This window comes from Lynx canadensis, chromosome A2 (assembly GCF_007474595.2).
Source record: "Lynx canadensis isolate LIC74 chromosome A2, mLynCan4.pri.v2, whole genome shotgun sequence".
NCBI classification, from domain to species: Eukaryota; Metazoa; Chordata; class Mammalia; order Carnivora; family Felidae; genus Lynx; species Lynx canadensis.
This window is the reverse complement of record NC_044304.2, coordinates 110,397,141-110,412,092: the sequence shown is the minus strand read 5'-3', so window position 1 is coordinate 110,412,092 and position 14,952 is coordinate 110,397,141. Positions and strand designations below refer to the sequence as shown.

Sequence of the window (14,952 nt, the reverse complement as noted above, 5' to 3'; positions counted from 1 at the left end):
TAGTATCTTATAAAGGATTAGTATCTAAAATCTATAAGGATTTATCAAACTCAACACCCCAAATACAAATAGTTAAGAAATGGTCAGAAGACATGAATAGACACTTTTCCAAATTACATCAAAATTACTAACAGACACATGAAAAGATGCTCAATATCACTTACCATCAAAGAAATACAAATCAAAACCACAATGAGATACCACCTCACACTTATCAGAATGGTTAAAATTAACAACAAACAAACAACAGGTGTTGGCAAGGATGAGGACAAAGGGGAACCCTCTTGCATTGTTGGTAGGACTGCAAACTGGTGCAGCCATTCTGGACAACAGCATGGAGGTTCCTCAAGAAACTAAAAAAAGGAACTACCCTATGACCCATCATTTGCACTATTAGGCATTTACCCAAAGGATACAAAAATACAGATTCAAAGAGGTATGTGCACCCCAATGTTAATAGCAGCATGATCACTAATAGCCAAATTATGGAGACAGCCCAAATGTCCCTCGACTAATGAGTGGATAAAGAAGATGTGGTGTATATATACAATGGAATATTACTCAGCCATCAAAAAGAATGAAGTCTTGCCATTTGCAATGACATGGATGGAACTAGAATGTATTATGCTAAGTGAAATAAGTCATAGAAACACAAATATTGTACCATTTTACTCATATGTGGAATTTAAGAAACCAAACAGAGGAACATATAAGAAGGAGGAAAAAGAGAAGAAAGGGAAACAAACCACAAGAGACTCTTAATGACAGAGAACAAAGTGTGGGTTCACAGAGGGAGGTGGGTGGGCGATGGTCTGGATGGGTGACGGGTACTAAGGAGGGCACTTGTGATAAGTACTAGGTGTTGCATGTAAGTGATTAATCACTAAATTCTACTCCTGAAACCAATATTGCACCGAATGTTAACTAACAAAAATGTAAATTGAAGAAAAAGGAAAAGATTTTTTAAAAGGCTAAATAAATTTTTAAAAATAAAAATAAGTAAAAATAAAAAATAAAAGTGACATGCCATGTAACACAGGATTTATGTCCCATGCTACCTTTTAAAAAACTGATAAAATCTCTTAGCTTTATACCCTCTGGATCCTTCCATGTTGTTGCAAATGGCAAGATGTCTTTCTTTTCATGGCTGAATAATACTAAGTGAAACACATCAGTCAGAGAAAGACAAATACCATATGATTTCACTTACATGTGGAATTTAAGAAACAAAGAAAAAAAGAGACAAACTAAAAATCAGACTCTTAACTACAGAGAAGAAACTAATGGTTACTAGAGGGGAGGTGGATGGGGAGAAGGATGAAGTAGGTGAAGGGAATGTTTTTGTCATGAGGAGCACTGAGTAATGCACAGAACTGTTGAATCACTATGCTGTATACCGGAAACAGCTATTAACACTGTATGTTAAGTATACTGGAATTAAAATTTTTTTAAATCCAAAGCTGGTAAATGTTAAAATTAAAAAAAAAAAACACAACTGATAAAATCTCAATTCTAAATCCAAACACACCTGGCTCCTGGGGTTTTGGAATATTCTATGGACCTTAGATTTTGAGATTTCACAGAACCAGTCAGATACAGAAGGGGATCTATTGCCCAAGAAAGGTTTTAGAGTCCATGGAAGATCCATTTAGGATTGTTTTGTTAAATGGAGGGTGAGTTCTCATTGCCAAACACATTGTATTTTTGACCATCTTTGTGATCTGTGACAAAGTTTATTTTACTTATGTAGTATTAGTTAAAAACAAAAAATAAACTGCCAATCATGGACTCTTATATCAACCTTTTTACTTCCCTTATAATGCCAAGAATACCAGGAAAAAATTGTAAAAGAACATTCTCTTTGCCTCCTATAAACTTAATAGATAGTTTCCTGGAATTGTCTATTCAAATAGAAAATTAATTTCCATGCACAGCTGGAAATACCACATTGGCAAGCAAAGAAAACATCAAACACCAGTATATTAAAGTGTAGGAACTATAAAGACTCAACAAAACAGAATCTGCTCAGTAAGATGGTCATATGAGAACATATTTTCACCTGTTTATTTAATGTATAAGTACATTTCTTTAAGTGAAGTAGAAATAATCAAGGAAGCTTTGGATTCGGAAAAACAATGAGAGGATTACATCACTCAAGCCGTTTTTCTATCGTTGTATGAAAGAAGAGGTTAGCACATTCCTTGCCAAGGATAAAAGATGTCCTCAGGCCTGCACAATACATGTATGGGTAAGACACTGCCACCTACTTTGTGGCATGGTTGCTTTTTTATTTTTCACTTTGGGATGATGTAGAAGTTCTAAAGATAGTGGTGACAGCTGTGCAATAATGTAAAAATACTTCAGGCCAAGGAAGTACACACTCTAAGAGGGTTAAAGGGTAAATTTCATGTTATGTGTATTTTACTGTTATATAAAATATAATTTCAATAATATACAAAAAGCTCTTTAAAATCAATAAAAAAGTCTAAAAGAAACATATGCAAAGGGTACAAACAAATTGAAAATAGGGGAAGAAAATCCAATAAATACATGGAAAAATGTTCAAAACCACTAATAAGAATGCAAGTAAAAATAACTACAAACTATCATATTCAATCTTTCAAATTAGTGAAGATTAAAAATATTGAGAATTTAAAAAAGAAAAAAGGCAGCTTTTCTAGACCCATCAAAAAGATCAGGTTCTATTTATACATCATCCTTCATTTGCTTAGGCCTAATGGGTATTCGTCTTTGTACTGACCCATCAAGAAAAAGCAGGCTCATGGTGCCATCTGGGGACTCCTCCCCGATGCTGTACCTGCATCAGACAATGACTTATATGGTCAATACTCAACTAATAACCAAACTAAACAAAACAATACACTTCATACACTTAGAAGAAGAAGAAGAAGAAGAAGAAGAAGAAGAAGAAGAAGAAGAAGAAGAAGAAGAAGAAGGAATAGAAAAGAAAAGAAAAGAACAAAAGAAAGAAAGGCAGAAACCAGAACATCACCTTCAGTAACTGCCATACAGAAAGGCCAGTAAAAAGGAGTAACAAGTTGAGCATGAGAAAACCTCATATGGCATCCAGGCAGTTGGTCCCCTTGGTCCTGCTGCCTTAATTCTCAAGTTATCAGAATACAAATTAAGAATCTCCAGCAGTGACATTTTGTATATAACAACAAGGAGAAATTTCAATAAAAATCAATGTGTTATGAAAGTAAGACAGAGAAAAACAGTCTGTGTGAACTTTATTCATCGTGGAACCTCTGAATGAGTGAAAGGCTGACTTCAGGAGCATTTCTAGACCAAACACAACAGAGTCCCAAAGTGTAATATTGTGTTAAAAACCTGGAGCTACATCTCTATTATCTTTCACAAAGAACCCCAAAACACCATGTACTTCGGTAAATATGCTGGGATATCCCACAAGCAAAGTGAGGGATCAATTTAATTATGGGAAAATACACGGGACAAAGTAGGAGCTGAAGAAATACTTGTTGAACTGAACTGAGCAAGTGGTAGAAGCTAATACACAGTACCTGTATGTACTGATGAAATTTATTATTGTTCCAACTTTCCACCATACTTAACCTATGGAAAATATAGAAAATATCTATAGAGCCAGCTCTAAAGGTTTATTCTTTTCCACTTGGCATCCCCAGTAACAACCAACCCGCAGCATGGTGCTCAGAGACTACGTGAAGATTCATTTCCCCAGAATCAACATCTTTGACTCAAATCCTATTGACAAAAATACAGAAAGTTTTAAGTATGGGGGTGAAATGTAAATGATGAGAAGGTGATCAAAACAAAGATTCTAACAGAAGACAGGCCAGATGATATAGATAAGTCACCTCAGTGAGACCTACTCAAATAAACCAGAAGTAGTCTCTTTTAGTACCCTATCAGAGAAATGTGAGGATTCAATCAGTAACTTCCAACTTCCTCATTTGCTACTCACACTAAAACTTCATTTCATATTAAATGAAATATATTTATATGTATATATAGAAACATATTTGTCTATAGAAAACTCAATTTCAATTTTCACAAATTAATACTTGATCTTATAATGCATGTGCACTCTGGTATCTTGTAATATGGTCTATTCTATTGAACCATTTAACTGCAAGTACAAAACTGATTCCATGGCCTGATAAGAGCCTGTGACATGCAGAAAACACAGGACTATATGATTTCTTTCTAGCTCATTAAAGGAAAGATCATGATTTTATGTAGACGCGATCTAAAAATATCCACAACTCCTAAATACTAGGTCCTCAATGACCTTTCCAAAGCTAATTACTGAATGAAATGATATAACCCCTGTAACATCTTTGCTTTCCCTTCTTCCTCACAATAAATACCCACAATACTTTCCATTCAACAGGCTTTAGAAGTGATTTTCCCAGGGTGTACAACTATTGCCCCACCTGACAGCAGAGGTGAACACAGGGGATTTTGCAATAAAAAGTTAAACATTTACCAAAGGAACTCCCTTAACCCGTAATAAAGTACATTTGAATCTCTGTAAGCCACCCAGCAATAACTAAACAAAAGTCAAAATGGTACTCACGCAGCAGCAGCAAACCACATAAACCTTGGTTTTAATTAAATGAAAGATATTTCATAGTAGTTGTATTCTCCCTTCGAAACTACACAATTTGTTCCCTGAAATAAAATTATTCTAAGTTTCTAGAATAGCATCTTTGTCACTTTTGTAGATTTTCTTAATTGGATGCCGTCTGTTGCAGACCCCCCTCTTCATCCCACCTCATCCTCACCATCTTTAGTAATGGCCCAAACTTGTGGGTGTGCAGGAGTCTCTGGTGAAAAATGAGCTGGCTTTGAGTCAAACAATACTTCCCAATCACAATCGGGGTTTTTTCAGTACATAGCTAGGGAAAGGTCTTGTTTACTTCTTCCCATTATAGCTTAAAAACCATCTAAAACATTGTTTCCTCAAAGGCATTACCATCGAGACATGGAATCCTAACAGCATCATCTGTGCTTGTCAAGTGATTTCAAATTGCTTTACTTTGTAAACCTTCTCTTGCTTTCTAAGTCTACCGGGTAAAGAAGTAAATTCCACATGTATTTAATAGCATTTGGATATTTTATTCATGACAGTTTATAAAATAAAATGTAAAGCCTCAAAGTTTTAACTTTAAAAAGCACTTTGAATTAAAAACATGAAAGAAATATTAATGTCAAAAATTAGGTCCATTGTAATCCTGTTATCAAAGCATTCTGTGCATTTTCCAAACTTGGCAAGCCACATTTTTATTTTTAATTTTTGAACTACTAATTCTGGAGGAAAAACAAACACCATTAACTTCCTCTTCAGTCACTAGCCGTCAGTGCCATGTGTTTTTATCGCTTCCTGCCACAAGGAAATACGTTTGAAACAAAGAATGATATTCAAAAGAGAGTTCTCTGGGTGTTTAAAGTCATTCTTTCAGGAATTGAGAAACACTGTAAACATATTTAAATAATGGTACCGAATGATAAAACTATTCAGAAAACCTTCACATTTCTTTTATTACGTGATAATGCTCAAAACAAGCCTGTCAAGATTATTTAAAAATAAACTGAGCTGGTCAAGTTAAATAAGTTCCCTTCCTAACACAGCTAATAAATGACAGAGCTTGAATCCAAATCCACTCAGTTTTATACCCAACCTCATAGTGGAAACTATATTCCATTGTTTTCCCTATGAACCTTTTGATCAAACTGTAGGTTTTTTATTAGCCTATTTGTCTAAACCATCACAGGTTTTTGTGGACGAGTCGTGGGGAGAGCCTTCGCTGAGGCTAAGGATGATAAGAACATGAAGATGAAGAAGTATTCAACACCTTCCTTATTAAGTCCTATGTACTAAATAGTACACTAAATACTGGGAATCCTCAGCAAAGATGTAAACTATACCTCTTACTCTGAGGAGTTGGTAAGAAATTGAAAAAAAGGGTGGTCTTAGTTTGTTTGGGTTGCTATGCCAAAATATCACAGCTTGGGTGGTTGAAACAACATAAATGTTTTTCTCACAGTTCTAAAAGCTGGGAAGTCGAAGATCAAGGTGCTGGCAGATTCAGCGTCTGGTGAGAGTCCTCTTCCTCATTTGTAGATAACCACCTTCCTGCTGCATGCTCACATGGCCCTTCTTGGTACATGCTCATGGAAGAAGATCTTTCTCTCTTCTTCTTATAAGAGCACTAATCCCATCGTGAGGGTCCTACTCTTATGACCTAATCTAAACCTGATTATCTCGGGGCGCCTGGGTGGCTCAGTCGGTTAAGCGTCCGACTTCAGCTCTGGTCATGATCTCACGGTTTGTGGGTTTGAGCCCCACGTCAGGCTCTGTGCTGACAGCTCAGAGCCTGGAGCCTGTTTCGGATTCTGTGTCTCCATCTCTCTCTGGCCCTCCATCGTTCATGCTCTGTCTCTGTCTCAAAAATAAATAAACGTTAACAAAAATTAAAAAATTAAATTAAATTAAAAAAACCTAATTATCTCCCAAGTGCCCCACTTCCAAAAACCAACACATTGAGAGCCAGGGCTTCAACATACAAATTTGGAGGTGCCATAAACATTGGGCCTATAACAGGAAACCGACAGGTAAAACAAGTGATCGCAATTAGTTTGATATATGAAATACCACAAATATTATCACTTAATTATACTCGACAAATATTTCTTGATAGTGAAAGTAAATTTTTTACCATCAATGAAATCCATGAGATAAACAATAATCTCCATGTTTTACAAATGAGAAAACTGTGGCTCAGAAATGATAATTTGTCCAAGATCAAAAAGTGAGCAAGTGAGGGAGACTGGTTTTAAACACGAATCCACCTAGCTTCAAAGCCCAGCCTCTTTTTACTAGAGAGCTGTAACCAAGGGCAACAACAGCCTTCCTCAGTGCCTCTTCTAGGATGTATATAGCATGGCTCTTCCTACCAAGGAAGAGAGTAGCTCCAAGAGCCAAGTACAAACACACATAGCATGTAAAAACCCTCTGAATAAGAGATGACTAAGGCCTGAATGCTGATACAATAAAAGCAGGTCAGGAAACTAATTAAAAGCACAGATCCTAAACTAGCCTGTCCCACTTGCAAAAGAGAACACTCTACCTAGTAAAATGGTAGAGACACTGGTTTCATGGCAGACATAGTACGACTGTAATTCTCAAAAAATATTTCATAAGCTAACAAAAGAACAAAGATACCTACATATTTGAAATATAAAACCAATATGAAAAAAAAAAGTATTTTAATGTTGAAGCAAATTAACCTGGAACGGAGATACAGATTTGATTTACTTTTCTTCAGCTCTGAGAAAGTCATTGTGACTCAGTGAGTACTAAGGCTATAGCAAAGTTTCTGTTTAACTTTTTTTAACTTTTTTTTTTCTTTGAGGGAGAGAGAGACAGCGTGAGCAGGGGGAGGGGCAGAGAGAGAGGGAGATACAGAATGTGAAGTGGACTCCAGACTCTGAGCTGTCAGCACAAAGACTGACATAGGTCTCAAACTCACCAGCCGAGCTGTGACATCATGACCTAAGCCAAAGTCGGATGCTTAACTGACTAAGCCACCCAGGCTCTCCAAGGCTGTAGCAAAATTTTAAAAGTATACACCTTTTCCAGCACTTTGCATAGTAGATACTTAATAAACATGCTGTGAATGAATGGATGCAGGCAAGAAAAAATGAATTAGGATTCAGATTAAATGGTCACATTCACAGTATATAATTAAATATCTCATTTTATGTAGGGGTTTTGAAATGATTTCTTCAATTTCCAGTTAAACGTCTACCCATATTTATTTTCAAGCCTAACTTGTATGATAGCCAAAAGATCTAGATATTTTTGTGTTCCAAAACAAAATAATTTCATGCTATTTTACTCACAATTTTGAAATTTGCAGTTCATAAAAATACTATGTTTAAAAGGAATTTGGAGAAAATGGGTATTACTGAGAATAAAGAAATGTGTTTATATGTAGTGTGGTAACATAGGAGATTTTTAAAACTAGGTAATTTTGCTTATTAGTGGTACAAATTGGGAAGGATAAAGAAAAAAAGAAAAGCAATGATCTTTATTTCAATATACTATTTAGTAGCCATTTCAATGGTAATGTAGAGGTGTTACAGAATAATACCTCTACTCCATCTTACTTTCTGGTCATCATTTTTCTCTTATTTCATAATCTTATTGTTAATGTCTTTTATTTTGCAATACTGAAGATCTTTTTCTTTTTTTTTTAAATTTTTTTTTTTCAACGTTTATTTATTTTTGGGACAGAGAGAGACAGAGCATGAACGGGGGAGGGGCAGAGAGAGAGGGAGACACAGAATCGGAAACAGGCTCCAGGCTCTGAGCCATCAGCCCAGAGCCTGACGCGGGGCTCGAACTCCCGGACCGCGAGATCGTGACCTGGCTGAAGTCGGATGCTTAACCGACTGCGCCACCCAGGCGCCCCTGAAGATCTTTTTCTAAGCCAGTTTACGTCCTTTTTTGAAAAAAAGCCATATATATGTATGTGTGTATCTATAGACAAACACATATATTCATATACATTATATATAAATGCCCATAATCATTTATGCATATACATAATTATATACAATTATATATGTATATGTCTCTTTCCTGGGTGCATTCTCTCTCTTTCACATATATGAAATTGTATGTTATATATGTCATATATTATATATCAATAAATATATTTATATATTTATAATTTATATTTTTATGGATTATATATTATTTATTTTATATGCTTATATAAAATACAAATATTTATATGTTATTTATTTGTATATACTTATATATACAAATACCTAATTTATATCCAGAAATGACATATAATTATATATAAATTAGAAATTATATATAATAAAACTATATACATAAATTATATATGTATAATTTAGAAATGAGACAATCCTTATATTAACTCAACATTTATTTACAAGTTAATCTTTATGTATTCCATATGAGCGCACATAAAAATATCTCATGCTCACACAAATTGAGAAAATCACTTCTCTCAAGATCTCACTTTAATTAACGTTTGGGTTTGGGGACACTTGGTTTACACCTCAGTGACGTGTGTAAAAGGGTGGTCAGGAGACCTCAAGTATGACTAAGTGTCATAATGTCAGACAGTACTGGCTGATTTCCTCAACACTCAGTGGTAGCAAGAGTCCCAGGGTGGTCACAACTGTGTCCCTGTGCTCAGAGCCTATCAGAGTACCAGCAGGTTTTACCACAAGGACTTGTAAATCCCTAAGGATTCTATCTAGGTAGGTTCAAGTGGGGCCTGAGAATTTGTGTATTGATAAGCCCCATGTGATTCCTATCAGACAAGCCTGAAAAACACTGTTAGCATGTATGGGAAGGAGCACATTGAAGGAGAAGGCCAGAAATGTGGTTCGCCCTATACCATGGACACTAGAAATGTCTCATAAGTACTGCCAGTTTTTATAGACCATGGCAAGCCATGGAAAGTTTTGATAAAGGAAATAATTAGATTTGTGCTTTAGCAGCAGTGCTTTACTAGGCAGCATTGTACAATTAGGCTGAATGCAGGAGAGACTAAAAATAGAGAGATTAGCTGGAAGCCTATGACAATAGTTGTGGCCAGAAGTAATGAATGCTAAAGGCTAGCAACAAAAACGGAAAATAGAGTCAATCAAAATCCAAGCCAACTTGATGTGCAGGGGAGCAGAATAAGAGTTTCAAAAGTGGCACCATTGTTTTAAGCACAAGTGGCTGAGGAGATATCTGTGATGTTCACAGAAAGAAAGAAGGTCAAAAGAATTTAGACTAGGTACAGTATAAGTAAATGAATTCATAAATGAATGGTTAAAAGAAAGATCATTTGTAAGGACAGGAAATAGGGTTTTAACCCCAGTTCTACCATCTTCTTGCTAGCACATGCTAGACACATCTTTTAAGCTCTCTAATCCTAGTATATTTGTTTATAAATTATGCTAGTAAAAAATTTTGCAGGATTGCTGTAAGGGTTAAATGAAATGATCTGTAACACCTGATCCACAGTAGGTGACTAACAGGACAATTTCATTGTTTTTCTGCTTTTCTTTTCACCAACTTTTATGTTCAATGATTTAAAACCATTCCAGACACACAGTAGGCACTCAACATACACTGGTTGAATGAATGAATTACTACCGCTATGACAATTCTATTGAAGACTGAAAAAAGATCATGGGATTTGGCCATTAAAGAGTAATTGGTGCACTTAGAGACTGCTTAAATGCCTAGGGGTTTTGAACATTTGTGTGAAGATAAAGTCCAAGTGTTCTGGTAGAGGACACTGAAAATCAAGTGGTATTGTAGAATTAAAGTTTCTTCGAGTTTCATTGTTTTGCTGTTTTGTTTTGTTTTTTCTATTCTGCACGTTAAATAAAGGCTTCCAGCTAGAAAAGAAAAATCTGCTTTATTAACTTTAACAGTATTAAAAACACCTTATCCCTTAGAGTTTTTACAGTATATTGTCTCATTTGATATTCAGCTACTTGAGTCAAGGAATTCGGTTACTACTATCATCATTTCCATTTTAAAGATGAGAAAACTAAGATTCAGGAAAGTTGAGGTACTTTTACGGCATGAGTGTCAGAGCCAGGGGAATTTAACTGAGGTCTTCTGACCGCAAGTTTGTTGAGCTTTCCACCACCCACACTCATCAAGCCCATTCATGTTATTCCAGATGAGCTCTCTTCCATGCTTGCCCTCACACAAAGTTTTCCCTCCTACGATTTGGAGGTGAAGAGTGGGGAAGAGTCTTATGGGCCTGAGGAAGTTCGGAAAATACTGCTCCTTCCTCAAAACGCAGCCAGCACCACAGAGCACCCATCATCCTGCTAGTCCAGTGCCAGTCACGAATGCTAACACCACAGCACACCTGTTTCTTGTTAGCTACAACAGAAAAATCTGCTGTCCTTTGGGAAGTACCAGAACTGTCTTTTTGGAAAGCGTTTCTGTAAAGATGATACAAGCTTTAAATTCTGATCTTAACCAACTGGTTAAACAGAAAAATTTGTCTTTATATTGAGTTACTGTTACTTTGTACCACTGCCCATGGTGTTGACTGCTTGAATTCACACCCTGACCCTAAGCAGATGCGCAACCTTGGACATCTTATGTATCTCTGAAAGGGGTTTCTCATCTTTAAAATGGGGATTCTAGAAAATAGCCCTTACCTTATAGGGTTTTCACTTTAATAAATGAAATACCACATACAAAGTATTTGGCACATTTAGAATGTGAAATATAAGGAACACTCAATACGTGGTCTCTGCTATTCAGCAATGTGTGGTACCTTAGTCTTGCGGAGAAAGCAATGCAGGCCCAGAATGATCAAGATACTTTGCACAAAGTGACCAAACATCATTTTGAAACAGTAACTTTCCTTATGGAGAAAGAAATGCCCAAGATAATCAATGAATTTGTCATTGACTGAAACTGCCACATTCATTCCTCTGACTTTAAATTATTCATTTGTAAATTAATGTACATTTTCAGTTAATAAATCAGATGATTTATGATGGGGGGAGCAGCTAGACCCACAGTTGAGTTTCAAAAATCTTAAACATAAAAAAGTACATTTAGAAACACAGGAAAAGGGCTTTTTTAAACACATCAATATGTATTCTCACATATCCTTGTAACAATTAATATCTAAATGAAATTAATTTGCATGCTTTCAAAATAGGAGAACAAGTGTTTAATTTTCATAACTAATAAAACAACATTGCCTTTTTGTAGAAAGTAAATGTTATCTCCTAAGGAACAAGAATTTTATATTTATTTACTTTCTCCTGCTTTTTTGTACTTCCCTGATGTTTCTTGTCATAGTGGCTCTGGACATTGGTTACACATTATAATCACTTTGGAGGTTTAAATGAATACCTGGGCATAGACCTATAAGGAGTCCAGTTAAATCAAAATTGTTGAGGTTGGTGGTTCCAGTTCAGGTTCTGTCTTTGTTTCCTTTAAGTGCTACAGATGACTTTAAGGCAGAGCCCAAACCAAGAATCACTGGCTTACCCAACGTCTTTCAAACAGAATGATGGATTTTTTTTTGTCTTGTTGATTGCTGTCTATAAATAAGTTGTTTTACTTCGAACCATAAAACTGCTTACTCTGAAAGGCAGTCTTGACCTTCAATGCAAGTTAGATTTCCCTTGATTCTAATCAAATGATTTTATGAGAGTCCCATTCCATTAATTTTCCTCATAAAGTTAGGTGGGATGAGTTATATAAGAAGAACACATTATACACAGCATTCAAATTACAGCACTAGAAAAAAAATAGGTCAGGCAGGTTACAGATTAGTGCTCTGTGGTATTTTTTTAGGAGTTTAGGTATCATGCTAATTTTGTAATAGTTGAAGTTATAAATCATTGACAAAAATGTGATTCTGAAAACACCAGCAAAAGAAATACAACATTATAGCATTAAAATATCTGACACAACCATACAGCTATTCTGAAATCCTTTTCATTCAATTCCTGAAACCCTTCGAATAAATAATGCTGGATCCAGATTGCAGAACAATGGGGTTAAAAAGAACCAGACAAGCATAGGAAGCCTGATCTGCTTATACTGGCAGGTAACAAAAAAGAAGGTAATTTATGTATTTCAACAGCAATAACTTTATTTTCCTGGGTTATTTAATAGTGCTGTCTCCTGTGTGCTATGTAGCAATAGGGAATGAAATGAAGTTGCAGGAACTCCAAAAGAAGCAGGAGAAAGACATCCAACGGCCAAGACACATCACCATTTATGTATTATTTATCCTTTCAATTATTTAGTTTACCAATGGTTTAAAAGGATAAAAATACTGAACCACTCTGCAAATCCTCTTATACTGGCATAACCTCTCTACAGAGTAGCCTTCTTCCACTGGGGAAAACATGGGGTAAAGTGGAAAAAAATGGGATCCAACAAAGACCCCAAGGATCTGAAACTAAACCAGGTTCACAAATACAGGCAAGAGAATTTAAGAAAGTGTTTAGGATTGTTTCCTTCGAGTAAGTGAAGTTAGGAAGTAGAACCTGAAGCATAGGTTGAAAATTTTAGAATGGAAAGATGGGTTCAGTTGCTTACTTAACTATTCAAGAACTTTTTTTTTTTTTTTTTTAATGAATCATGTGTTAAGTTAGCAGCAGCCTTAAAGAGGGATAAGACACTGTCCCTGAAAGTTTCAGTGTGACTTAGTCCTTGGCCTTCTCCTCTTTTTCTCTTTTTTCTTTATTTCCATCTTTTAATTGATAAGGTCATGCTTGCTAATTTTAAGCTACCCATGTTTTTAACTATGACCTTTATTCAGATGATTCTTAAATTTCTAGCTCTAGGACAAAATTCTCTTCATCAACTCTACGTCTCAAGCTATTCCTGACAACTAGCAGAACTATGGTCAAGAATACACACTACTGAATTAGAGTTCCTAGATCTGAGTCCTAGATCTGTTCCACTCAATTTACTGTGAGACCTTGACAGAGCAAGATATTTAACCTCTCAAAACCTCAAGATCCGTATCTGTAAAACAGGGATAAGAACAGTACCTACACCTCAAGAGTTATGAAGAGTTCCATGAAATGAAGACAATATAGTAATGAAGCCCCTAGCTTGTGGGAAAAATTCAGCAAAAGTTAACTATCTTTTCTATCAATATCACTTACTCCCACTAATTCTATTATCATTTTTGAACTTCATAATTACTTTTGTTGCTTCCTACTGTGCTTTTCTGTTTTCCAGTCTTCTTTTGAAACATTTAAAATAAAACTTTCCCCTCTATTTCTGTTTTTCTCACTGAAGCCTGCTCCTAATATTTACAGGTCCTAGATTAAAATTTCAGAGGTCCACCTACCCTGTTTCTAAATTTTTTTAATGTATAAATCAACCTATTAGCTGTTAAGTAAAATTTTTTTCTACTCTACTGCCTTTGAAATGGATTAGAAGATCAGGTTTAAAGTTATATTTTTCAGATGCTTCTGGATTCCAGGACAGAAAATCTAAGCAAAAGGAAATTTAATGCCTAGATGTGAGCCCCCAGCCCTTGCCTCCAGCCATGACCACCCACCTCCCCTATTCCTACACAACAAATCTTTTGAAATCTTACCCATCTGTGAAGGACATTTCGTGTACTTCCTTCTCCAAATTTCCCTTGAGACAGATATGATCTCATCCTCTTCTAAGTATACAAATTATTTTGTTTCTTTTTATCTTAATGGAACTTACGGCATTCTGACTTACATTTTTAACAGTACCTATGCCTTTGTTTTCCTAGTTACAGGTTACTTCTACTTGACCAAAGATTCTTTGTGCTCAATACTAGCAGCATGTAAGAATTTCCTGATGAGCTAAAAAAAAAAAAAAAAAAAAAAAAAAAAAAAAAAAAAAAAAAGACCTCTAGGGCCCACCCAAAATCAAAATCAAGCATGATATGTAGTGGGGAACAGGCAGGGATATTTTTCTAAAGCTCTATTGTTGATGTTGACATGCAGCAAAGGTTGATAAGAATTGTATAAGATTATAAATTCCTTAGAGGGCAAGGTCTATATTTTGTACTCAACACATTCTTTGAAATTGAATTTAAGCTGATATATGTTTTCCCTCCTGTAAAATACTTTCTGGCCCATAGGCTACACATAACCTCTATAGTTACTGAACTAATTTATGAGCACTGAGGCATGATGGTGACTTAAGCTCTAGAATTAGGTAAAAGGAGACATATAAAGAATTAATCTGACAGTCTGGATCAAACTGTCTCTTTTGCCTGTATCTCTGTTTACTCTGTATGGTACATCTTATCAACAAAATAATCAAGTAATTAAAAGTATGGTCAGGGTGTTATTCCTAACACCTCGGACAGTGTTTGGCATACAGTGGGCATGAAATAAAAGTCTGATGAATGGGTGAGT

At 35.5% G+C, this 14,952-nt stretch overlaps 1 non-coding gene across 1 annotated transcript; it reads left to right on the top strand.

Moving 5' to 3' along the window:
• Positions 1-2,169: 2,169 nt before the first annotated feature.
• On the top strand, positions 2,170-2,295 carry LOC115509527. The gene has a single exon (XR_003967414.1). It is a non-coding gene; the product is annotated as a U6atac minor spliceosomal RNA (small nuclear RNA).
• The last annotated feature ends 12,657 nt before the right edge of the window (positions 2,296-14,952 follow it).